At 47.4% G+C, this 23,478-nt stretch overlaps 1 protein-coding gene across 1 annotated transcript in view; it reads left to right on the top strand.

Moving 5' to 3' along the window:
- The first annotated feature begins 4,859 nt into the window (after positions 1–4,859).
- LOC308474615 (uncharacterized protein) overlaps positions 4,860–23,478 on the top strand; it is a 79,213-nt gene continuing 60,594 nt past the window's right edge. The window contains exon 1 of the mRNA XM_081001145.1: positions 4,860–4,968. The gene's annotated coding sequence lies outside the window, so the exon portion shown is untranslated. The remainder of the gene's footprint in view (positions 4,969–23,478) is intronic.

The following is a 23,478-nucleotide window of genomic DNA, read 5'->3' on the forward strand; positions in this document are numbered from 1 at the left end:
TAAGTCACATCCTTCCTCTTGCAGGGGTGGGCGTGACCTTACCTGTGCAGGTAACAAAAGCACAAGGCACACAGCCACCTCTCTTTTTTCTCCTTTTGGACTTCGTCGTTGGACCAGTAGCTTTTTAGCTAGTGATGCCCTGTTGGCTTTCAGTCAACAGAGGACAAGGAGACTACAGTGGTACCTCGGGTTAAGAACTTAATTCGTTCTGGAGGTCTGTTCTTAACCTGAAACTGTTCTTAACCTGAAGCACCACTTTAGCTAATGGGGCCTCCTGCTGCCGCCGGGCCGCCGGAGCACGATTTATTTTCTCATCCTGAAGCAAAGTTCTTAACCCGAGGTACTATTTCTGGGTTAGCGGAGTCTGTAACCTGAAGTGTCTGTAACCTGAAGCGTATGTAACCTGAAGTGTATGTAACCCACTGTATCTCCATATGGGATAGACTCACATGTATATATCTGTAACCAAGTCTGCCTTCAGGGATCCATCTGTGAACTGATGGTGCTGTGAGTAAACTACTTTTATATATCTTAATTAAGATTGTGGCGTGTTTATTCTTTTAAGAGGGATTAATAAGGGATCTTACCAGGAATCTATACTGAGAAGCTTAAACAAGCTTGCAACCAGCTTCCCTCTGTGCATTTAAAGGAGAATATTAAAACTCTGCTAAGTTATAGAACTTGCCAACGCAAGTTAGGAAGGATATTAATAAACAATATATCCCCTCCTGCCTCCCTGAACATTCCCACACCTGGGTGCCTTTAAAATAAGTTTGGGCAAATTGATGGAAGATAAGTCTCTCAGTGGCTACCAATCTCGATGGCTATGCTTTGCCTCTGTGGCTGGCAACCGCAGGAAGGGACAGGGGTCTTGTGTTCAAATCCTGCTTTGTGGTTGGCCACTGTGAGAACAGGATGCTGGTCCAGATGGGCTGCTGGCTTGATCCAGCAGGTCTCTTCTTCTGACGATCTTATGGAACCTCCAGGTCCATAAGCAGTCTATCTAGATTTCTCAACTCTTAGAGGCATTTGACCACTGTAAAAACAGGTTGCTCGACTTGATGAGCTGTTGGCCTGATCCTCAGGCTCTTCACATGCTCCTAAGTTGTTTGGGGGTATAAACTTGGGCACATGCGAAAAACCTTCCTTTTCATTCTGGCCTTCTCATATAGTTAGTTTTTGTCCACAGCTAGCATTGGGCCAGGGTGAACCTTGTTTTATACAGTATTTATGACATTGTTATTTTGTTTAGCTTGTGTTTTCTTCCTCTCCTCTTGTACACTGCTCTGGTATTTTAAGTGTTAAGCACTCTTAAAATTCTGCTAAATAAAGGACGCTTAATGGGATGTGGGTGGCTCTTTGGGTTAAACCACAGAGCCTAGGACTTGCCGATCAGAAGGTTGGCCGTTCGAATCCCCGCGACAGGGTGAGCTCCCGTTGCTCGGTCCCTGCTCCTGCCCACCTAGCAGTTCGAAAGCATGTCAAAGTGCAAGTAGATAAATAGATACCACTCTGGTGGGAAGGTAAACAGTGTTTCCATGTGCTGCTCTGGTTCGCCAGAAGCGGCTTAGTCATGCTGGCCACATGACCCGGAAGCGCTACGCCAGTTGCCTCGGCCAATAAAGCAAGATGCGCGCCGCAACCCCAGAGTCGGTCACAACTGGACAAAATGGTCAGGGGTCCCTTTACCTTTAATGGGATGTGATTCCATAACTCCACATACGCTATGCATTTAAAGCATGCTCCGCCCATCAAAAAATCCAGAGAACTCTAGTTTGCCCTAACAGAGCTCCAAGAAACTACAGTTTCCAGGATTCCTTAGAGGAAGTCATGTACAGTGGTACCTCGGGTTAAGTACTTAATTCGTTCCGGAGGTCCGTTCTTAACCTGAAACTGTTGTTAACCTGAAGCACCACTTTAGCTAATGGGGCCTCCTGCTGCTGCCGCGCTGCCGGAGCACGATTTCTGTTCTCATCCTGAAGCAAAGTTCTTAACCTGAAGCACTATTTCTGGGTTAGCGGAGTCTGTAACCTGAAGCGTTTGTAACCTGAAGCCTGAACCAAGGTGCCACTGTATTTTAAATGCAGCCCAAGTGAGCAGTTTCTGGGTTGGTTTGGGTTTCTTTAGGATCTGGGTTCTAAGGTTTGCAAAACTGGCAGGAGCGAAGACTTCCCGGTTTCCTATCCCAGGCGCTTCGGATCATCTCCCCGGCTGCGGCCCCAGCTCACTTTTGGAGCACAAAAACGCTCGCCTCTCTCTTTCCCAGCCTCCATACATGTTTGGACTTGCTCCAAAGATCCCCCGCACCCTTTTCACACCTGATCTCCCGCTTTGGGAAGGCGCTGCCGCTGCAGCCGCTCAGTCCTGTCAACTGCGCAAACATGACAAGTTAATCTAACGCTTCGCATCTCAGAAATGACTCCGTATTCCGTTCTGCGCGCCCCCCTTTCCGTCCTGCCTCTGTAGCTGCCGCGTTCCCGCTTCTGGCTTCCCCGAGGAGGCTCTGATCTCTCCTCTGGAGAAACGCAGGGAAGCCCAAGGACAATGCAAAATGAAAAAATAAATAAAATATTTTTTTTCTTGCTGTCTTAGCAATTTCTGCCTGGAATTCAAAGGCAAAGGCAGAACCATCTGTTGTGCGCGAAATGTCCAATAATAGGCGCCCCCCCCCCTCTCTCTCTCTCTCTCTCTCTCTCTTTCTTTTTCTCTCTCTCTTTCTCTCTCTCTCTCTCTCCCTTTGTTAATTCTGAAATGGAAACAAGCCAGGCAGGAAGAAAAGCGATCCAGCCGCTCCTCCCTCATCTCCAGGCGGTGGACTCCGACGTCCCCACGGACTCTTTGCGCTCTGCCTGGTCGACAGCGCATCTCACGAAGGAATCAAACAACGGGGGCTAAGAAGGGATCCCAAGGGGCCATCTAGTCCAGCCCCCTGAATTCACAGCTACAGAACCCCAGGTTAAAAAAAAAAAACAACTCATAGGAACTCCTTGCACAAAGTCAAATATACTTGGAGTCGAGAGTGGATTTCATGCTCTTTATTCAGCTCATCTTGGTGAGGAGGAATGGAAGTTCCCCCAGAATATCTGCTTTATTTACACAATGGGCCCCACGTGATTGGCTAATTCCGGGATTCTCCTGTAGGCCAATCAGGTTGCGGATTCACTTCCACCTGGAGCTGGATTGGGTGGCTCCTGCGGACCAATCAGACTGCTGCATTCTGGATCCTATTGTCCTAGGGCCAATCAGACTGCTGCATTCTGAATCCTATTGTTCTAGGACCAATCAGACTGCTGCATTCTGAATCCTATTGTTCTAGGACCAATCAGACTGCTGCATTCTGAATCCTATTTTTCTAGGACCAATCAGACTGCTGCATTCTGGATCCTATTGTCCTAGGGCCAATCAGACTGCTGCATTCTGAATCCTATTGTTCTAGGACCAATCAGACTGATGCATTCTGAATCCTATTGTTCTAGGACCAATCAGACTGCTGCATTCTGAATCCTATTGTTCTAGGACCAATCAGACTGCTGCATTCTGAATCCTATTCAACTCAGTACATAACAGTCTTCTTAGCTCAGTCTTGTCTATACCAGGGTTTCCTAAACTTGGGTCTTCTGCTGTTTTTGGACAACAACTCCCATCATCCCTAGCAGACAGGGTCGGGGTGATGGGAATTGTAGTCCAAAAGCAGCTGGGGACCCAAGTTTGGGAAACACTAGCCTACACTGACTGAAGCTCAGCAGAGGACCTTATGCAGGCAAGTTCTGTGCCTGTGCTGGGTTAGGAAACAACTTCCAGAGGGATCCCTGGATGAGTCTTTCTTGCAGCAAAAACCAGGAGATTTGGGCGCGCTTCAGTTGTGATTTCTGCATTGCAGGGGGTTGGACTAGATGTTCCTTGGGGTCCCTTCCTGTTATGTACTGAAGCCAGTGTGGTGTAGTGGTTAAGAGCGGTGGACTCGTAATCTGGGGAACCAGGTTCGCTTCCCTGCTCCTCCACATGCAGCTGCTGGGTGACCTTGGGCTAGTCACACTTCTCTGAAGTCTCTCAGCCCCACTCACCTCACAGAGTGTTTGTTGTGGGGGAGGAAGGGAACGGAGATTGTTAGCCGCTTTGAGACTCCTTAGGGTAGTGATAAAGCGGGATATCAAATCCAAACTCCTCCTCCTCTTCTTCTTCTTCTTCTTCTTCTTCTTCTTCTCCTCACCGTGGGCCAGCAGGGGAATACTGTAGATAGTTTTCACTCAGGTCCACATATGCAAATAAGGGATTGAAAGTGACGTTCAGTGATTGGCTAGTTACAGAAAGTGGTTACTGTTGCGTTGTAGTGCAGCTCTATATAAGCAGGCTGGCTGAACCCTTCAGTTCAGTTCTGTTCTGGCCTGTGAATAAACAAGAGCTGTCTGAAGAATCGCTGTGTCCTCTGATATGTTCACCCACAACTTAACACTTCCAACTCCACAGTTCTGCAATTCTGTGAGTCTTGTGGCACCTTAAAGCCATGATGGTGGCACGGGTTTTCGTGGAGCAGGAAAGAATCTGCAGAGCCTGCCACCCAGACAACGCTGGGCTTGATGGGCTGAGTACAGAGATTTCAAATATCTCTCCTCAGTGAACTCAAGTAAATTGCCCTGAGCAGGCAACTTATTTCTTTCTCAAGAGAGAGAGAGAGAGTTAAAAATTCTGTTGCAAATCTTTGATAACATTGCAAGCGCGCCATCTGATTTGCATCACTTTCAATGAAGCCTGTAAAACTTTGACCTCTGTGAAGGACATCACACCCCCATCTAGTGCAGGCAGGAGAAGATATTCTACACAGACACACACGGCAACGCTTGCGGTTTTAATATTAGCGTAGGGGCTTTCTAGGAACAAGAAAGGAAGTGTGCAGAACTCCGTGAGGGAAATAAAGGCAGAACCATCTTGGCACTGGCTGGAAGATGCGACCCCAAGAGACCCCAAGAGGTAAGACTGCAGCTTTCTTTTTTATATAAATAATTTTTATTAACCGACCAATCAAATCAAATCAAATCAAATCACATCACATAAATTCCGAATTACAAAGCCGAATTTTAAATTTTGTTGAGGGGACCCATATTTCAAGATCCGAAGGGGGATTCTGATCATCTTCTTGCTACTGCGTTAATGTCCGAATCAGTCCAAACAAAGTTCATAATTCTATCTAGTCTTATCTTGCTGTTTCCGCATCTCATCTTGTTCGTATATTTTCTCTTTTTTCTTTATGATCTCTTCTGATAATCTCTTTAAGCCGATAAACACCAATAATAATCCTGTGTGAATTTTCCGTTCATCCAATCCTCAAATCGAGATGGTTTCCATATATCCTCGCATTCATAGATAACATCGCTCTTTCCATCATTAATCACAGAACTGTCGTTCTTAAGTCCCTCTGAGAAGTTTCACCCACAATATAAAAACAGCTCTATTTCTCTATTTCTCCTCCCAGACTTAAGTCCTCTGACAGAACTTCCCAATATGGCGACGGTATTTTTAACTGCGTCATTCCAAAGCCCTTATACATTCCACGCTCTTCTTAAAACATGCTTTGGTTAGAAAGTATCTCCACACAGACATAAATCCACAGCTTAAGTCCTTCAAACAACATTTCTGACTTGTGAGGGGGGGGATTCTTGTTTAATCACATAGAGGAAAGAAAGGAAAGTTTTCCCCCCTCCCCCATCCAGTCCTTTTGCCATACCGAGTCTTGGTGTGTCTTCATCTGGTTAATTCTTGTTCTTCCGGGTTGGCGCCATCGCCGAATGGCGGACTCCCTCCGAGCTCCGGAGGGAGCCTGCTCGGCAGGGGCTGGGTCCTACCGCACCGGCGATGCGGGGACCCTTAAAAACCACGGCCACGAGGGCCGTGGACATGGAGACTCGGCTGGCACCGTCAGCGCCCTCCCGACTCGTGAAGGAGCCTTTTTAAAGGCTACGGATCGGGTGCCGGGGAGAAGCGTGGTGCTTTGAGTCCTCTGCTATCCCTGCCGAGCGCAGCCGCATGCCATCCGGCGGAGAGCGCTGACTTCTTCCATTGAAAATTCGGACTTTTTAACAACAACCCGTGAGTAATTTGGAAACTGGGTTTAAAAGGAGGGAAAAAAAAGAATTTCTTTTCGAATTGGACACGAGCGGGGGGGGATCCAAAAAGGAAGTCAGTCCCCCCCCCTATTGTAAACCTTCCAAGACAAGGACGGGGAAACCAAGGTCCAAAAAGATTTGTATTGCTGATAAAAACTAAGAATTCCACGATGGGAAATTATAAGAACTGTGCTGGAGGACGAATTGAGGGAGAAGAAACGTAACCCCCCCCCCTGGGAACCGGGGTGATTGAAGAGAGAGCCTGGTGAAAAGAGTCGGAGATTTTGACAGCTGTCAAAGTAGCTGTCAAAGTCGGAAAGCAGAGAGGATTTTATTATGAGAACTTTGCTGGCTAAATTTGTTACAATTTGCTACAACTTTTTAAAACTTGGATACAAAATGGCGAAAACATGGATAACAATCGGACTTTTGGACTAGAGAAAAACAAAGTTACAACAATCCCCCTAGAGGAGTTTCGGGACATTACAAAGATGGTCGTAAGTGGAAAAATACCATTGGAATTTTACAGAACTGGTTATCTTCTGGGAAAGCTGCAAAACGGAAATAATATTTTGTCTACAGGGTGTTCAGCTAAAGGAGACAATAGAATTTTCTATTGAAGAAAGGAAGGGACTGAACGCAAGTTTTTGTTCCTGAATAACAATAATCCCTGCAGACTTACTAAGCTTCTGAATTAGAACGTTTCAGCAGCGGAACAAGAGGAAACTGGACTACAATTTGGAAAGAACAATGGGGGGAGCTTTATTAAAGATCTGAAGCTAAGTGTTTTAAAAAATAATTATGAAAGGAAAAAAAAAAAAAAAAAAAGCCAGCAAGGAGTTGGGGGAAATAGGCGATTTATGGATTGTAAGAATTCCAGGCGGATAACATGGTTTGGTGGTCAGGGGGAAATTAAACCGGGGACAGAGGGGGAGAACTAAAATCCAAAGGCTTGTCAATTTCTTTTTTTTTGAACTGGTTTTGTTTCATCTATTATACCTTTTATTTCTTATTTCTGATATTTCTATTATGTGGGGTGTCTTTATTATTAAAAAAAAAAAAGGGAAATTGTGGAATAAAAATGGGGTGGGCCCTGGGAAAGAAATTTTTGGTTTTTTATTAAGGGTATTGATGAGGAGTGTAGAAATTTTAAATTCGAACAATGGTCTAAACAAATTAAGTTTTTAATCAGAACTGAGAGCTTGTGGAGCCAACAACATGAAACAGGAATATGATAGGGGTGGGGGAAGGGGGGAGTCCCAGAAAGTGGATATATGAAAATAAGGTTCTGAATGTATTTTAACTCTTACTTTCTGTATTTTTGAAAATTTTAATAAACATTATTTAAAAAAAAAAAAATTCTTGTTCTTCCGACTCGTCTCGTTTATCAGAGATCTCTTCTGTTAGCAGTCTTTACTCCCCCTCCTTCCTTGAAATATGTGCATTCTCTTCCTCCTAATTGTTTCTTTTGAAGTTCTTGCAGCTAGAGGCGCGGATCAGAGACAGCGTCCAGGAGCGCCGAGATCCACAGGAGGGCATTATGCCTAGTGCCCCCATCCCCACAAATTCGGGGGTGGTATAGGGCACAGCAGGCAAGGGCAGCCCCCCCCCCCCACAATCCTGGGGAGGTAGGGAGGCTATTACTCCCATCACAGCCTCCAAATTACCTCGTGTGGGTCGGAGAGATGTTATTGTCAGCCATCTTCTGATGCACCCCTAGTGGCCCCTGCAAGACTGCAGCTTTGGCCTGAGCTTGCTGGGGCTATGAGAGGAGCAATGAGAGTCGCCCTTGGGGTACGATGTTCTGCCCCCCTCCACTGAAGACTCCAGATGTAACTATGCATACAATAAACCATATTTCTAAGACACTAGCCTCCACTGTGCCTCCATTTCCTCAACGGAAACACAACTCCAGATGAACGCCTGGAAGAATAATATTTATTATTTATTTATTATTATTTATTATTATTATTACTTGTACCCTACCCATCGGACTGATGGGACGCGGGTGGCGCTGTGAGTTAAGCCACAGAGCCTAGAGCTTGCCGATCAGAAGGTGGGCGGTTCAAATCCCCGTGACGGTGTGAGCTCCCGTTGCTCAGTTCCTGCTCCTGCCAACCTAGCAGTTCGAAAGCATGTAGATAAATAGGTACCGCTCCGGCGGGAAGGTAAACGGCGTTTCCGCGCGCTGCTCTGGTTCGCCGGAAGCGGCTTAGTCATGCTGGCCACATGACCCAGAAGCTGTATGCCGGCTCCCTCGGCCAATAAAGAAAGATGAACGCCGCAACCCAGAGTCGGCCATGATTGGACCTAATGGTCAGGGGTCCCTTTACCCTTACCCTACCCATCGGACTGAGTTGCTCCAGCCATTCTGGGTGGAACCCTCTGGAATCTTCCTAGCACATAGCAGAGATTTGGGGTGCTGCGCAACCTTCGTAACAATACTTTGCTTTCAGTCTTGTCTCCCAGCCGAGAGTGGTTCTGTTGGTGGTGTTGCAGGGTGAGCAATATTGGCAAGGTTTTTATGGGAGCGGGTGGCACTGTGGTCTAAACCACTGAGACTCTTGGGCTTGCCAATCAAAAGGTCGGCGGTTCCAATCCCCAAGACAGGGTAAGCTCCCGTTGCTCTGGCCCAGCTCCTGCCAACCTAGCAGTTCAAAAGCACATTGGTGTAAGTAGATAAATAGGTACCACTGCGACGGGAAGGTAAACGGCAGCTCCGTGCACTGCTCTGGTTTCTGTCACGGTGTTCCGTTGCGCCAGAAGCTGTTTAGTCCTGCTTGCCACATGACCTGGAAAGCTTTCTGTGTACAAACGCCAGCTCCCTTGGCCTGAAGTGAGATGAGTGCCGCAACCCCACAGTCGCCATTGACTGGACTTAAACGTCCAGGGGTCCTTTACCTCTTTTTTCCCTTCTGTGTGTGTATTGATCCTCATTTGCTTGTGGGGAGATTAGATGACACTTGCCATTTAATGAGCATTCGTTCTGATTTGTTTGTGGGGAAGTCAGACGATGCGACAGCAATGCAAGTGATACTTGACATATCACCCAGGGGTCCTTTACCTAATAGTAGTAGTAGTAGTAGTAGTAATAATAATAATAATAATAATAATAATAATAATAATAATGTTATTATTTATACCCCACCCATCTGGCTGGGTTTCCCCAGCCACTCTGGGCGGCTCCCAACAGAATATGAAAAGCACGATAAAACCTCAAATATTAAAAACTCCCCTAACTTACCTATTGGCAAGGTTCAATAGCAAGCGAAAGGAACAGCATTTGAAACGCACACCATGTCTTGGGTCCCCCTCCGACCTGCATCACATCCTGGGGCTGCCAGTTCCCGCTCTGTCCCTTTCGTCCCTTTCTGCCTTTGAAAAAACCTTCATTCGAGAAACCTGTTCTAAAATACTTAGACCCTCCCAGCGCTAGGACATTGGTGATTGATTAGGCCCTGGAAGGTATCCAAGATAACACTTTGAGAGAAATTAAAAACACCTCCTTGCCTACAGATCCTGTGAAACACCATGTACCTGAAGGGCAGGAGTCTTAACTTTTGGAAGTGGTTTCAATAACACGACACCTCTTCTCTTTCTCTCTTTCTCCCTCTCCCCCTCTCCTCCTGCCCCCCTTTTCTTGCCCTCTACCTGGAGATACATTTGAATACGAGCCAGCTTGTTTTGACCGCAGCGTGCGGAAGGCTCGCCTCTGTAACTCAGCCCTGCTCCGAAACAGCCACTAGTAAATCTCAGGACTTTGCAGAAGTTAAAATGTTAATTCGTAAACTGGGTTAGAAACAACTTAATGCACCCATCATGATCCCATGGAAAGACTTTCAAGGAGGGATATGTAGAAAATGTAACTTGGAAAAAAAAAAAGACATTGCACATATTTTTTGTAAACCATGAAATCTTTAAGAAAAATATGTTTTTAAAAAAGGAGGGTTGGCAGGAGGGCTTCGGTTCAGAGTACTTTTTAATGTGAATCTACAGCGCGGGTCAAATTGCTCCGGGATTCTTTATGGGATCCGTAAGATAAATAAATAAATTTATGGCGCTTGGAAACCTTCTCAGGACTGCAGAGACAAAGGACTTCTGCATCCCTGACCGTTCTGACAGGCCTTCGGTAAAATGACTTTTGATTGGCCAGCTGCAGTATGCATTGGGCATAGCTGAGAGAGGGAGACAACCCCGCCTTTAAAAAACAGAACCACATCTCTAAAGACACAAGACCTACCCACTCTGGAAGAATGGCAGATGAAGGTGATTGACTACATGGAATTGGCAGAAATGACTGGCAGAATCTGAGACCAGGGAGAAGAGTCGGTGAAAGAAGACTGGAAGAAATTTAAAGACTATTTACAGAAATATTGTAAAATTAATGAATCTTAGAAGGATGTTGGATAGAAACTAAGTGGTTTCCAGCTGTAATGCTTTAAGAGATACGAAAAAAGGTTCACAAATGGGTAAAAGCTTAATGGTAAGGATTTGCTGAACTAACAAACTGAGCTGGAATACAAAAAAGGGAGGTACGAGGAGGTCCGGGGAAATAAGTGTAAGGAAGATATGCTATGGAAAATTAACGTGTTTTTAACTGTTTTTAGTTTGTATGTTTCTTTTCATCTTTCATTTTTTTGTTATATTTTAAAAACTTTATTCCTTTTTCTGCATTTTGTATTTTCTTGTATTTTTATTTTTTGTTTTTGTGTAATTTTTGTATTCTTTGAAACTTTAATAAATATCTTTTTAAAAAAAAACCCCGAAAAAACAGAACCACAAAGTGCAGGGGCCCCGAAACAAAGAGGGTCTTGCCGGGAGAAGCAGCAGCAGAGTGAAGAAAAAAAAAACACAATGTCGGTGTCAACTCTAAGATGAAGTGATGGAAGTGGGAAGAGAAAGTATTTATTAGCACCTACCGGCACCTGCCAAATGCTAGCCAGAGTGGTGCATTCTCTGGTTATCTCCCGCTTGGAGTACCGCAATGTGCTCTGTGTGGGGCTACCTTTGAAGGTGACCTGGAAACTACAACTAAATGCGGCAGCTAGACTGGTGACTGGGAGCGGCCGCCGAGACCACATAACACCAGTCTTGAAAGACCTACATTGGCTCCCAGTACATTTCCTTTTTTTTTTTTTTTAATGATATTTATTAAGGTTTCAAAAAAAGGTTACATAGATAAGAAGAAAAGGAAAAAAAGAAAGAAATAAAGAAAAGAAAAAATACAAAATACAGGGGGGGGGAAAAAGACACTTAAAAGCAAATCAATCTTTCCATGCCTTACATTTCATTTCCTTGCTTCCCTGACCTCCTCACACCTCCCTTTTTTGTATTCCAGTTCAATTAGTTAATTCAGCAATTCCTTTCCCTCTTTGTTTTTGTCTTAATCCTTTAACTTAATATATTATAACTTTGGATTCTCACCTGTTAACCATTTTTACATACACCTTTATAACATTGCTGCTAAAACCACTTAACTTCATTCTGACATCATTCTAACATTCATTAATTTTACAATATTTCTGTAAATAGTCTTTAAATTTCTTCCAATCTTCTTCCACCAACTCTTCTCCCTGGTCTCGGATTCTGCCAGTCATTTCCGCAAGTTCCATATAGTCCATCACCTTCATCTGCCATTCTTCCAGAGTGGGTAAATCTTGTGTCTTCCAATACTTTGCAATAAGTATTCTTGCTGCTGTTGTGGCATACATAAAGAAAGTTCTGTCCTTCTTTGGCACCAATTGGCCGACCATGCCCAGGAGAAAGGCCTCTGGTTTCTTCAGGAAGGTATATTTATATACCTTTTTCATTTCGTTATAGATCATCTCCCAGAAAGCCTTAATCCTTGGGCATGTCCACCAAAGGTGAAAGAATGTACCTTCAGTTTCTTTACATTTCCAACATTTATTATCGGGCAAGTGATAGATTTTTGCAAGCTTGACTGGTGTCATGTACCACCTGTATATCATTTTCATAATATTTTCTCTTAAGGCATTACATGCCGTAAACTTCATACCTGTGGTCCATAACTGTTCCCAGTCAGCCATCATTTTGTTATGTCCAACATCTTGTGCCCATTTAATCATAGCAGATTTCACCGTTTCATCCTGAGTATTCCATTTCAACAGCAAGTTATACATCTTTGACAAAATCTTAGTTTTGGGTTCTAACAGTTCTGTTTCTAATTTTGATTTTTCCACCTGGAAGCCAATTTTCTTAGGCTTCCAGTACATTTCCAAGCACAATTCAAAGTGTTGGTGCTTACCTTGAAAGCCCTAAACGGCCTCGGTCTAGTACACCTGAAGGAGCGTCTCCACCCCCATCGTTCTACCCAGACACTGAGGTCCAGCGCCGAGGGTCTTCTGGCAGTTCCCTCATTACGAGAAGCCAAGTTGCAGGGAAGCAGGCAGAGGGCCTTCTTGGTAGTGGCGCCCACCCTGTGGAACGCCCTCCCACCAGATGTCAAAGAGATAAACAACTACCAGACTTTTAGAAGACATCTGAAGGCAGCCCTGTTTAGGGAAGCTTTTAATGTTTAACAGACTATTGTATTTTAATATTTTGTTGGAAGTCGCCCAGAGTGGTTGTCCAAAACGTCATAGAGGGCATCAGATAGGGGAAAGTTGGCTTTCTGGTATCTCAGCCAGGCTCATCCTTGTTTTTTTGGGCCTCGGGTCTTTAGCTGAGCTAGTATTTCACAGCTCCTGAGTTCATAACCCCAAAGCCACCGACCAGCCCTTTCCCTATCTGGTTTCATCTCTCCAAAAGCCTCCCTGGTCGTGCATAGTTTCTCGCTGAGCCGTGCTGGAACGACTCTCTCCAGCCATTAAATCCCACTCACGTCACTTTCTCCCACACCCACCCCCCCTTCTCTCTGGGGCTCGTGCAGAAGAATCCTCTGGCAAGGCGGCCTTCTGCATCTGCTACTCCTCCGAACCCCTTTCTTCTGCCTCGGAAACTTCTGGCTGCGATGAATGGGCTTTGCAGCGATTCACGGTGCAAGGAGACACTGTAGGCAGCAGGGAAAGAATATGAAATTGGGGCAGCTCGTTCCCCCCCCTTCCCCTATTAAAGGTAAAGAGACCCCTGACCATTAGGTCCAGTCATGGACGACTCTGGGGTTGCGGCACTCATCTCACTTTATTGGCCGAGGGAGCCGGCGTCCAGCTTCCGGGTCATGTGGCCAGCATGACTGAGCCGCTTCTGGCGAACCAGAGCAGTGCACGGAAACGCCGTTTGCCTTCTCGCTGGAGCGGTACCTATTGATCTACTTGCACTTTGACGTGCTTTCGAACTGCTAGGTGGGCAGGAGCTGAGACGGAAGAATGGGAGCTTACCCCGTCGCGGGGATTCAAACTGCTGACCTTCTGATCAGCAAGCCCTAGGCTCTGTGGTTTAATCCACAGCGCCACCCGCGTCCCACAGCACCACCAGCTTTGTGCTTTATGTAAGTTGAAATCCACAGATGAAACGAAGTGCAAACCGCGCGATGCATCAATGATGAAATGAAACCCGTGCTGTGGAAGGAGGCTGGTGCAGCGCAGTCAAGGGGGGGAAATGCGTCAGGAGAAGAAGCTCAGTGGTTGGAGACAGGCAAACAAGGATGTGGACACCAATATCTGCCCAAAATGAAGCTGAGGGACCCTAGGCCTGCACTTCAACACAAAGGAGGGGTTAGCTGGGTCTCTTGCTTTTACTTTAACCGATGAGCTCAATAGGAATCTGAGAATTGTAGAGGTGGAAGGGGTCCCTGAGGGTCATCTAGTCCAACCCCCTGGAATGCAGGAATCTCAGCTAAATAATCTATGGCAGGTGGCCACCCAATCTCTGCTTAAAAGTCTCCAGTGAAGGCGAGACTTCTACGTTCCGAAGGGGTCCATTCCACTGTCAAACAGCTCTTACCATCAGAAAGTTCTTCCTGATGTTTAGTCAGAATCTCCTTCCTTGAAACTTGAAGTCATGGATTCGAGTCCCACCCTCCAGAGCAGGAGAAAACAAACTTGTTCCATCCTCCATGTGAAAGCCCTTAAGATATTTGAAGATGACTCTCCTATCTCCCTTCAGTCTCCTTTTTTCCCGGGCTTAACATCCCCAACTTCTTCCATTTGTTGTTGTTTAGTCGTTTAGCCATGTCCGTCTCTTCGTGACCCCCTGGACCAGAGCACGCCAGGCACTCCTGTCTTCCACTGCCTCCCGCAGTTTGGTCAAACTCATGCTGGTAGCTTAGAGAACACTGTCCAACCATCTCGTCCTCTGTCATCGCTTTCTCCTTGTGCCCTCCATCTTTCCCAACATCAGGGTCTTTTCCAGGGAGGCTACTCTTCTCATGAGGAGGCCAAAGTCTTGGAGCCTCAGCTTCACGATCTGTCCTTCCAGTGAGCATTCAGGGCTGATTTCCTTCAGAATGGAGAGGTTTGTTCTTCTTGCAGTCCATGGGACTATCAAGAGTCTCCTCCAGCACCATAATGCAAAAACATCAATTCTTCGGTGATCAGCCTTCTTTATGGTCCAGCTCTCACTTCCATACATCACTACCCCTTCCATACTCCTTCCATACGATTCTTTATTTTATTTGAAGCATGCATAAACCACCCAACACTTGCAAACATAATGGCAGTGTGCAAAAAAGAGAAACAAATTCAACGTACAAGTTAAAAACTTAAGAATACATTAAATCAATTTGTTAAACCAACAGTGGGGTCACACAAAAACCGGTGTGCAATGCCTATTTCTGCCTCTAGAAAAAAAAAAAAACAAAAAAAAAAAACCCAGAACAACTATCCCCCTTTTCCATCTGGTGCATTTTCACCATGACAAAGTTCCCTCCCTATTTTCACTGTTTGCTGCTGCTCACTTTTTCTGGGACCCCAAAAAATGGGGGTTGGAGGCGCAACCTTCAAAGGACATTCTCTGGGAGCATTGTAGAGACATCCCCTATGCCGCCTCTAGAGGGAGCTGCAGCTATGGTCCTTGGATCAAGTGGAAATAAGCAGCCGAAATCTGAACATGATTTGTGTAGCACTGAGATACTGCCTTGCAACATATATGTATATAAACTACGGTTGCCGTATTTCAAACAGTGAAATTCCAGATAGAGGTTGTCCGCACACAACAGCAGCAAGAATACTTATTGCAAAGTATTGGAAGACACAAGATCTACCCACCCTGGAAGAATGGCAGATGAAGGTGATGGACTATATGGAACTTGCGGAAATGACTGGCAGAATCCAAGACCAGGGAGAAGAGTCGGTGGAAGAAGATTGGAAGAAATTTAAAGACTATTTACAGAAATATTGCAAAATTAATGAATGTTAGAATGATGTCAGAATGAAGTTAAGTGGTTTTAGCAGCAGTGTTACAAAGGAGTATGTAAAAATGGATTGTTAACAGGAGAGAATCTAAAGTTATAATATATTAAGATAAAGGATTAAGACAAAAACAAAGAGGGAAAGGAATTGCTGAATTAACTAACTGAACCGGAATACAAAAAAGGGAGGTGTGAGGAGGTCAGGGAAACAAGTAAATGAAAGATAAGACATGGAAAGATTGATTTGTTTTTAATTGTTTTTATTTTTCTGTATTTTGTATTTTCTTTTTTTTCCCTTCTTCTTATTCTTGTAACTTTTTTTGAAACTTTAATAAATATCATTAAAAAAAAAAAAAAAGAGGTTGTCCACACAGACACTGCTTCCGACTTTGGTATTCCGGATACGTCCGGAAAATTCTGGACATATGGCAACCCTAATTAATTAGTTAATTAGGGGTGGGTGAATCTGTCAATTTCAATTTCTCTGTTTCTCATTTTTCCAGTCTTAAATTCAGTCTTAATTTTTTTTAAAAAAAAATTAATGTCTGCATGAAAAATTCGTTAAGGTCTGTAGCTTTGCCATAGACTGAGTCACATTTTTCCAAGCAACTTCCCTTGATATAATGTGTTTTTGTTTATTATTTTCATGAATATGTGCATTTTTTTGGTGTGTGCCAACACTCTGGCAGCTGCTAACAGATAAATGATCCTATCAGCAGATTCCAGGCAGGCCCTCAAAACTCAAAGCCCCACCCTGTAAGGACAGCAGTTTTTGACTGTATTTCTGACACTCCCAGGAAGTGAGAGTAAATACCGGTTATAACCCAGGAAAGTTGGGGGTAACTGTTTTTTCTTAGAGGCCGCCAATGCCTGTTTTTTCAAAAAATAAAAAATGTGAGCAGCTTGTTAACTGACCATTATAAGAATCTTGTAACATTAAGAACTGGGTGCCTGAGTTTGCTTGCTTTCCTCCTCCCTGCCCATCGCTTTTTTCTTTTTGTGCTGTGTCTGTTTAGATCTTAAGCTTAAAGGCAGGAATTATGTTTTCTCGGTAAGCCACTCTGGAAGCCGTTCCAGCTGAGGAGCGGAGGTAGAAATGCTTTGACTGGCTAAACAAACAAAACTGCAGAACCCACGTGACGTTGGGATTTATTTTTGGGGCCTGCCTATAAATAGGCAAGCTGCCCTTTGTGGTTAAGCGGTTAACTGAATACTCTCAGTCACGCCACTTGTGCAAACTCTGACCTCCTTTGCAGCCCAACAGTGACAGATAAGGTATACTGCTTTGTTCAAGACAAACAAGAACTCCCAACGCCACCGCTTCCAAGGGATCGTGCCTTGCCAGTTGAATAAACCTCGTATAAACCTGCAGTCGTGTTTGCCAACTTCATAGGGCTTGTTCCAGGCTTGTGGCATACACTCCTAATATATCCTGAAAGCTTTGGCCCAAAGGAAGCAGGCAGAACCCAGCTCATCTTGTTTGTTGATTCCTGAACTTCCTTCTGCCACAGAATGCAAAACTGCGCTCACGTGGCTGGCAAGTGTGAGCCAGTGTGGTGTAGTGGTTAAGAGCGGTAGTCTCGTAATCTGGGGAACCGGGTTCGCGTCTCCGCTCCTCCACATGCAGCTGCTGGGTGACCTTGGGCCAGTCACACTTCTTTGAAGTCTCTCAGCCCCACTCACCTCACAGAGTGTTTGTTGTGGGGGAGGAAGGGAAAGGAGAATGTTAGCCGCTTTGAGACTCCTTAAAAGGAGTGAAAGGCGGGATATCAAATCCAAACTCTTCTTCTTCTTCTTCTGCTGTCCTCACAGGCAATGGCCTGAGCATTTATTTGTATGCTGCTTTTCCATAGTTAAAACCATGCTCAAGGTGGCTTACAACATGAAAAAGATTACATACTTCTTCTTTGGCAATCACTTGTAGCTGAATAAGATTGTCTTCCATGAACATGGTCTTAACAGTGAGTCCGTAAGTGACTGTGGAGGCCAGTTCTGGATCCACACGTCCTTCCACAGTGGGGACATAGGTTTCCGGGCAGGAGTTGATCACAGTGAGGGTTTGCCAAGCGTGCCTTCCTCTTAGCACATTTCTCCCTTGCGTCCTGAGTTCAAGCATCTTCAAAGCCCATGACATCTTTGGGAAAGGCTGTTCTCCAACTGGAGCATTTGCAGGTGTTATGTACTGAGTTGAATAGGATCCAAACTGTAGCAGTCTGATTGGTCCTAGAACAATAGGATCCAAAAGGCAGCAGTCTGATTGGTCCTAGAACAATAGGATTCAGAATGCAGCAGTCTGATTGGTCCTAGAACAATGCAGCAGTATGATTGGTTGGCAGGAACCACCCAATCCTGCTCCAGATAGAAGTGAATCCACAACCTGATTGGCTTACAGTAGAATTCCAGAATTAGCCAATCATGTGCAGCCCATTGTGTAAATAATGTATATAAAGCAGATACTGTGAGGGGACATTTATTCATTCCTCCTCACCACTATGAGCTGAATAAAGAGCATGAAATCACTTTGCGACTCTGAGTATATTTCACTGGCGACGAGGATGGGATCCCGCTGAGCTGACTGCCACACACAGCACCGCAGCACCGCCAACTGCCGCACCGCTGCCTCGCACCGTGTATCCAGGCTTCAGCTCCGGGGCACAAGGAACTCAGAATGGCAGCCAACAGCAGCTTCTCGCCATTCAACCCAGCATCTGGAGACTGGGAAGCGTACGCCTCCCGTTTCACCTTCCTCCTAGAAGCCAAAGGGGTCACCGACGAAGAAGACGCCAAGAAGAGGGCGATATTCTTCAGCGTCTGCGGAGAGGAGACGTTTGAAATCGCCCGGGCTCTCCTTGCGCCTGAAGACGTTGCTACTGTTCCATACAAAACAATAATGGAACAGCTGAAGGGGCACTTTTCGCCGCAGCCCTCAGTGGTGGCTCGTCGAAATGCCTTCTACGCAAAGCGGCAAGCCCCTGGGGAAACCATAACTGGGTTTGTGACCTCTCTCCGCCAAGCCGCCCGGTTCTGCAACTTCTCAGAGCTGGAGAACATGCTTCGTGACCGCCTCGTCGGTGGCCTGAAGGATGAGAAGCTGCAACGGCGCCTCTACGCTAAGAAGGACCTAACGTTCCAGGTCGCTCTGGAGGAGGCCCTGGCAACAGAAGCTGCCGAGAGGTCGACCCAAGAGGCACGGCCGAGCCTGCCATCCCAACCGAGGGTCCACCATGAAGACCTCACCGACGACTCAGGATCCGACAGGGAGGAGGTGCACCGAGTACAGCAGCGCACTCAAGCAGCGCACAGACCACAGCTGCCTCGACGAGAAGGAGGGAACTGCGCAAGCTGCGGGGAGAGTCACGAGAGGAGGACCTGCCGTTTCCGCAACGCAGAGTGCAGGCAGTGCAGAAAATCGGGACACATCGCCCGGGTGTGTCGGGCTCGGCCCACCCGACACCAGGCATCAGATGACCAATCCAAGAGCCCCAGGTCCCGGGGCCCAACGCACCAAGGCAACTCGACGGAGCTCACGGACTTCCAGGTATACCAGTTGCCCCACCCCAACGTAGAGAAAATTTATGTAGAGGTACAGATAGAGGGGGCCCCATGCCGCATGGAGCTTGACACGGGTTCAACTCTATCCATAATCTCGGCAAGGACCTTAAGGAAACTGTGTCCCACTGGGGGTCCCAAACTCAGGCCGGCCCCATTCACCCTCCGGGACTTCCAGAAACGTAAGGTCCCCACAATGGGGGTGGGGACCTTCAGGGTGCAATACCGAGGGCGGACGCGGCAACTGGACTTGCTTGTGGTCAAGGGCCCCTACATTAGCTTACTGGGATTGGCATGGTTTGGACCACTGGGGCTAGCTGTCACCGGGGTGAACCACACTAGCTTACAAGTGGACGTGGACGCCATATGCAAGGAATTTCCAGGGGTTTTCGATGGGAAATTGGGACAGTATACGGGCCCCCCCATTGCGCTACAGCTTGACCCCGCAGTACGACCGGTCAGGCTCAAGGCCCGCCGGGTCCCGTTCGCCTTGAAACCCCGTATAGACGAGGAATTGGACCGACTCGTAGAGCAAGGAGTGCTGGAGCCGGTGCCTAATGCTCCCTGGGAAACCCCAATCGTCACACCCGTCAAGCCTAATGGTTCGGTCCGCATCTGCGCAGACTACAAATGTACCATAAACAAGGCCCTCACGGCCCACGCATACCCAGTGCCAGTGGTCAGCCATGTCCTTGCCACCCTGGCTGGGTCGAAAATTTTTGGCAAGCTGGACTTGGCCCAAGCATATCAACAGCTGCCAGTAGATGAGGCCACAGCAGAGGCACAGACGATTGTGACGCACAGAGGAGCGTTCAGGGTAAAGCGGCTGCAATTCGGTGTCAGCGTGGCACCAGGCATATTCCAGAATATAATGGACTCTCTCCTTAAAGGGATTCCTGGCGTCACCCCCTTCTTCGATGATGTGTTGATTGCCGGCCCCACACCAGAGGAGTTTGAGGACCGCCTCCGCACCGTTCTGCACCGTTTCCAGACGGCGGGTCTCAAGGTGAAGCGGGAAAAATGTCTACTAGGAGTGCCTCAGGTGGACTTTCTGGGATTTATGGTGGACGCAGAAGGGGTCCACCCGACTGGGGACAAGGTACGGGCCATTTGTGATGCCCCAGCGCCCAAGAGCAAGACTGAACTTCAGGCCTTCTTGGGACTATTGAACTTTTACCATTCCTTCCTTCCCCACAAGGCGGCGGTAGCGGAGCCCCTACACAGACTCCTGGACAAGCGGGCCCCTTGGGTGTGGGGCCAGCGCCAGGAGGCCGCATTCCAGGCAGTCAAGGACTTGCTTGTCTCAAACTCGGTCTTGGCACACTTCGACGAGAGGCTGCCGGTGGTGCTAGCATGCGACGCCTCACCCTATGGCATTGGAGCTGTCCTGGGGCACCAACTCCCGGATGGAAGAGAGGTACCGGTGGCGTACTTTTCCCAGACACTCAACACAACCGAGCGGAACTACTCGCAAATCGACAAGGAGGGTCTGGCAATCGTAAAGGGAGTAAAAAAATTCCATGATTTCTTGTACGGGCGGCCCTTCACCGTGGTGACTGACCACAAGCCGTTGCTTGGCTTGTTTGCCCCCGAAAAGCAGACCCCCCAAGTGCTGTCTCCTCGCGTCCTCAGGTGGTCAATTTTCCTTGCCAGCTACCAGTATGCACTGATTCACCGACCTGGGAAGGCGATGGGCCATGCGGACGCCCTCAGCAGGCTACCACTACCGGAAACAGGCCCTGACCCAGCACCTGCACAAGAGGTTATGAGCCTGGAGCTGCTTCCCGACCGCCCCATTCAGGCACAAGAAGTTGCACACCATTCCAAGAAAGATAGGGTCATCTCCCGGGTCCTGGACTGGGTGTGGAGGGGATGGCCCAGCAGCAGCCCCGGGCCAGAATTCGCCGGCTACACAACCCGCAAACATGAACTGTCGGCCCACAAGGGGTGCCTGTTATGGGGAAGCAGAGTCGTTGTTCCCCAGCCCCTCTGCAAAAGGGTCCTCACAGCCCTACACGAGACACATCCAGGGGTAGTAAGAATGAAGGCCCTTGCCAGGAGTTATGTGTGGTGGCCGGGGATCGATGGAGAGATAGAGGCCTGGGTCAAACACTGCCAGGCCTGCCAAGAATCCCGCCCAGATCCCCCAAGGGCCCCAGTCCAGTCCTGGGAGTCCGCCCGAGCACCATGGTCACGCCTGCATGTGGATTTCGCTGGCCCCTTTCAGGGGAAAACATTCTTCATAGTGGTGGACTCCTACACCAAATGGCTGGAAGTCGCACTGGTACCGTCCACTTCCACGTCCGCAGCCATCCGGGTACTACGCAGGCTGTTTGCAACCCACGGGCTCCCTGACACTCTCGTCTCAGACAACGGGACTGCATTTACGTCAGGAGAATTCCAAACCTTCACAGCGCAGAACGCCATCCGCCACATCCGTTCGGCGCCGTTCCACCCTGCCACCAATGGCCAAGCAGAACGCATGGTGCGGACCACCAAGGACACCCTTCGCCGCATGACGCAAGGGGACTGGGAGTACCGCCTTGCCACATTCCTTCTAGCACAGCACAGCACCCCCAGCTCAACGACTGGCCGGAGCCCCGCTGAACTACTAATGGGTCGGCGCCTTGCAATCAGATTGGACCGCCTTCACCCCGATAGAGCTCAGGATGAGGTAGTGGTGGGGGAAGGCAGGAACCCCCGGACCTTCGAGGCCCAGGACCCAGTGTACGCAAAGAATTTTGGGGCAGGCCCAGCATGGGTACCCGCCACAATCACCAGGGTCACTGGCCCCGTGTCGTACGAGGTGCTAACGGATGGGGGGCAATGCTGGCGCCGCCACTGCGACCAGATACGGCGACGATTCCCGGGAGAAAACCAGGAGGAGGACAGGTCAGAGGAGTCCCAAGGGAACAGCGGGGCAGTGAGGCCCATAGAGCAGGAGGGGCCAGCAGGAGAGGCAGAATCAGTAAATACAGAGAGGACCCGTGAGGCCGAAAGGACACCGGAACCAGAACCACGACTGAGCGAGCCGGTTGCACCAGACCAAACAGCCGCATCACAGCCAGCATCCTTGGAACACGAGCCAGAACCCGGAGCCCGGACCAGGGAACACCCCAGGCCACAACGCACACGTAGGCCGCCGGCATACCTTGAGGACTATGAATGCGACCTCCCGGGCAGGACTGGAACTTAGAGGGGAGGGGTGTTATGTACTGAGTTGAATAGGATCCAAACTGTAGCAGTCTGATTGGTCCTAGAACAATAGGATCCAAAAGGCAGCAGTCTGATTGGTCCTAGAACAATAGGATTCAGAATGCAGCAGTCTGATTGGTCCTAGAACAATGCAGCAGTATGATTGGTTGGCAGGAACCACCCAATCCTGCTCCAGATAGAAGTGAATCCACAACCTGATTGGCTTACAGTAGAATTCCAGAATTAGCCAATCATGTGCAGCCCATTGTGTAAATAATGTATATAAAGCAGATACTGTGAGGGGACATTTATTCATTCCTCCTCACCACTATGAGCTGAATAAAGAGCATGAAATCACTTTGCGACTCTGAGTATATTTCAGCAGGCCAGTGTTTCCCAGTTGAAATATACTCGGAGTCGAGTGTGGATTTCATGCTCTTTATTCAGCTCATAGTAGTGAGGAATGGAAGTTCCCCTGAGATGTCTGTTTTATATACATTATTTACACACTAGGCCCCACATGATTGGCTAATTCCGGGATTCTCCTGTAGGCCAATCAGGTTGTGGATTCACTTCCACCTGGAGTTGGATTGGGTGGCTCCTGTGGACCAATCAGACTGCTGCATTCTGGATCCTATTGTTCTAGGACCAATCAGACTGCTGCATTCTGAATCCTATTGTTCTAGGACCAATCAGACAGCTGCAGTTTGGATCCTATTCAACTCAGTACATAACACTAGTTATCAGTGTTTATGTAACATTTTGAAAATTTGCCTTAAGAGCATCTTTAAACCTCTGTTGTATTTCGCTTTCCATTCTTAAGTTGGGAATAGAATAGTTGCTTTGGAAGACGACAATCGGGCATCTGAACAACATGACCAGTCCAATGAAGTTGATGTTGGAGAATCATTGCTTCGACACTAGTGATCTTTGCTTCTTCCAGTACACTGGCATTAGTTCGCCTGTCTTCCCAAGTGATAAGTAAAATTTTGGGGAGACACCATTGATGGGTGACCCTGCTAGGAGTACAAGACTCCCGACGGCTTCGCTCACAAGGATCATAGGAATGTGCAAGCCCACTCACCACAACACGGTGATGATCCCATAAGTGAGATTACATAATTACAAATATATCAAAAGTATATTGCCTTAACTTTTAGACTGTAAGCTGCGTGGACCAAGTGTTGGCACTTGGTAAATATAGGTCAACTGTGTTCAGGTAGAAATAGCCTGGCAAGATTGCTGGTTGGAAGGATAAAGAAAACTTAAGGTTTATTACACATGGCAAACAAAGCCATTCTAAGGGCAAGTTCTACATGTGCCCAA

This window comes from Podarcis pityusensis (genome assembly GCF_964106645.2).
Source record: "Podarcis pityusensis genome assembly, chromosome: 3".
Lineage (NCBI taxonomy): Eukaryota > Metazoa > Chordata > Lepidosauria > Squamata > Lacertidae > Podarcis > Podarcis pityusensis.